The sequence below is a fragment of the Pyxicephalus adspersus genome, unplaced genomic scaffold (genome assembly GCF_032062135.1).
Source record: "Pyxicephalus adspersus unplaced genomic scaffold, UCB_Pads_2.0 Sca712, whole genome shotgun sequence".
NCBI classification, from domain to species: domain Eukaryota; kingdom Metazoa; phylum Chordata; class Amphibia; order Anura; family Pyxicephalidae; genus Pyxicephalus; species Pyxicephalus adspersus.
Genome location: NW_027317719.1, coordinates 7,459 through 9,866, shown reverse-complemented (window position 1 = coordinate 9,866; position 2,408 = coordinate 7,459). Strand labels below are relative to the sequence as shown.

The 2,408-nt window shown below is 42.6% G+C and overlaps 1 long non-coding RNA gene across 1 annotated transcript; it reads right to left on the bottom strand.

Annotated features, from left to right (window-relative positions):
* Window positions 1–671: 671 nt before the first annotated feature.
* Window positions 672–2,402, bottom strand: LOC140321101 (uncharacterized). The gene is made up of 3 exons (XR_011918824.1): window positions 2,017–2,402; window positions 1,013–1,111; window positions 672–902 (listed from the first exon to the last, which is right to left on the bottom strand). It is a non-coding gene; the product is annotated as an uncharacterized lncRNA (long non-coding RNA).
* Between the last annotated feature and the right edge of the window lie 6 nt (window positions 2,403–2,408).

Below are 2,408 nucleotides of genomic sequence, written 5' to 3'. Positions count from 1 at the left end.
CTTCTGCCTGCTCACCCCATGCCCCTGCAAGACCACCTTGTGCCCCTGCCCGCCCAATTTGTGCCCCGCGGCTGGGATGTGAAGGTGGCCCGCGGCCACAGCCAGGATGTGGAGGTTGCCTAAGGGCAGGCTGTTGGGGTGGCCCATGGCCGAGGCTATTGGTGTGGGCCGTGCACATAGCCAGGCTGTGTAGGTGCCCCGCGGCCGGGCTGTGGAGGTGCCCCACGGCCTGCCTGTTGGGGTGGCCCGTGGCCGTGCCCGGTCTGGGCGAAGTATGTAAATGGATGCCAGGTGCCAGAGGTGAGAACATTCTTCCTGTCTTATTCCTCACTCAATTTTTTGCCAAATGTGTTCTTGAATGATGTTACAATTACATATATATGAGATGACATATCTAACATACCCAACTCTGTTACTTTTAAGGTCACAGGATATTTGGCTAATGAAGTGACCAATGCAGGAATGGAGCAAACTCGGCCATGCTTCCAAACAGGTTGGTGTAGGATAAGAGCATGTTTGATATTTTATGGTTCAAACAACCATTGTGTAAAACCTAAAGTTTATTTTTTGTGTTTTTTTAAGGATGTAATTGGTTTGGCAAAGCTGGTTTGGAAAACGCTATTTTTAATGTGCACTTGAAAACAAATAAAATAACCTTCACTAAATCTGGCTTTAAGTTTTTTCACAAATGTTTTATTTTTTTTTATTCATAACTGTAAATGTGGAAAACCCAACAAATTTAAAAATATAACAATATAAAACTTAAAAAAAACATGTATACAAAATTGTAAAGTTTTAAAAGCGGTACCGCCTGGGCATACCCCGAGGAGGGGCCATCCTGAGCTGGCGCTCTGTGGCAGACATAATCGTGTGCAGCCAATACAGGCTATCCCCTCTACTTCCTGGCGGGTGAAGAAAAAACAAATAATATATTAACCGGAAGAGTTTGGTAAAAACATTTAGGAAATGTACTGTCTTTGTAAAAAACAAACTAATTAAACTATAAACTTACCAGGAGGATGTCTGCCATGTTACCGCAGTTGGGGTGGCCTTGGTGCGGGGCTTGAAACCTCTTCAGGAGGGCTGGCTGCCTCCATCACTGTGGAACTGGCTGTGTATTTTGGAGGAGACCAAAAAAATAAAAGAGGTAAGTACTGAGCAAATGTAATAGTATAATATATACAGCTAGTTCTTAAACTGCACAGTGCTAAAGAATTCATGTTATGTTATCTCATCAAGTTATGAATGTTTTGCTGTTACACCATGCCAAACAAGAAAGAAAGGTGATTCCTGGGGCCAAGCTAATTATGGCTATGGAACTAAAGTGATGCAGTTTGTTGGCAATGAAGGTTGTGGGTTTTCACAAGGGACAAACTTGGCTAAGGGACATTTACCTTTGTCTTCTGTTAAAAGCTGCCTAAACATGAAGCTAGTGTGAGGGGTTAAGCTCAGGATTGCCTTTGCTGGTGTCAAAGGACACTGGTCTGGTTCATCCAATTCAGATCACACACTGAGGTATAAGTGTTAGGCTGACTTGTAGCCAGGTTTATTTGAAGGGTGCAGATAAAATAACAAAAACAGCAAAAGAAAACCTTGCCTGTCCGGCACTTACTATACATCCGACGTTCCTGTCTATCAGCTGGAGGGCTTCTCCCTGTCAGCTCAAAACAAAGCTTTCAGCAACCTTTTACTCAGGTTTGCGTTCGTTCACACGGACCAACTTTCTGTGTCCCCAGGCAGAGAGAAAGTGACTGAGCTCCTGGCTCTGTTATATCCCCACCCTCAGTGCTGCTTCATTAATTACCTCGCAGGTGAGAGTCTTCTACCTGCTACTTCACATAGGAGAGGAATCTTGGGCAAATATACCTCCCTTCCACCACCAATCCTGCATTGGTGTCACACTAGTCATACACTCATAATGATACTTGATGGAGCTAGGCCTAACAAACTACATCCTTGTTTATTTTCATGGTTCTAAAGGAATGTTTACAATATCTAAAATCGAGAAGTACTTACATTCCGATGAGGAACTTGTGTCCTGTGGAGGAGGTGCTAGCAAGGGTGCTCCACTAGCTGTAGATAAAAAATGAACACCATAAGTTAAAGTGAGTGGGCAGGACTAAAGTATATTTGTAAGGGTAGTTAAGGTGAATACATTAATGCAGAACTTCTAACTGATACTTTTTTGCCCCGGCGCTTGTCAAAAATAGACCGCTGCTGGTCATAGCGCCGCATAATCATTGTGTAAAGAAAAAGAGAAACAAAAAGTGAGTTATTTTGACAACAACCAAACAAACACCTTTAAAAAAAAGAGATCACTGATTTATTGACTGATTGATATATTTTCTGTTGCAAATTGACACAGTTTGGTTGCATTTGTAAACTGGTAATATTGTGTGTAGATATAT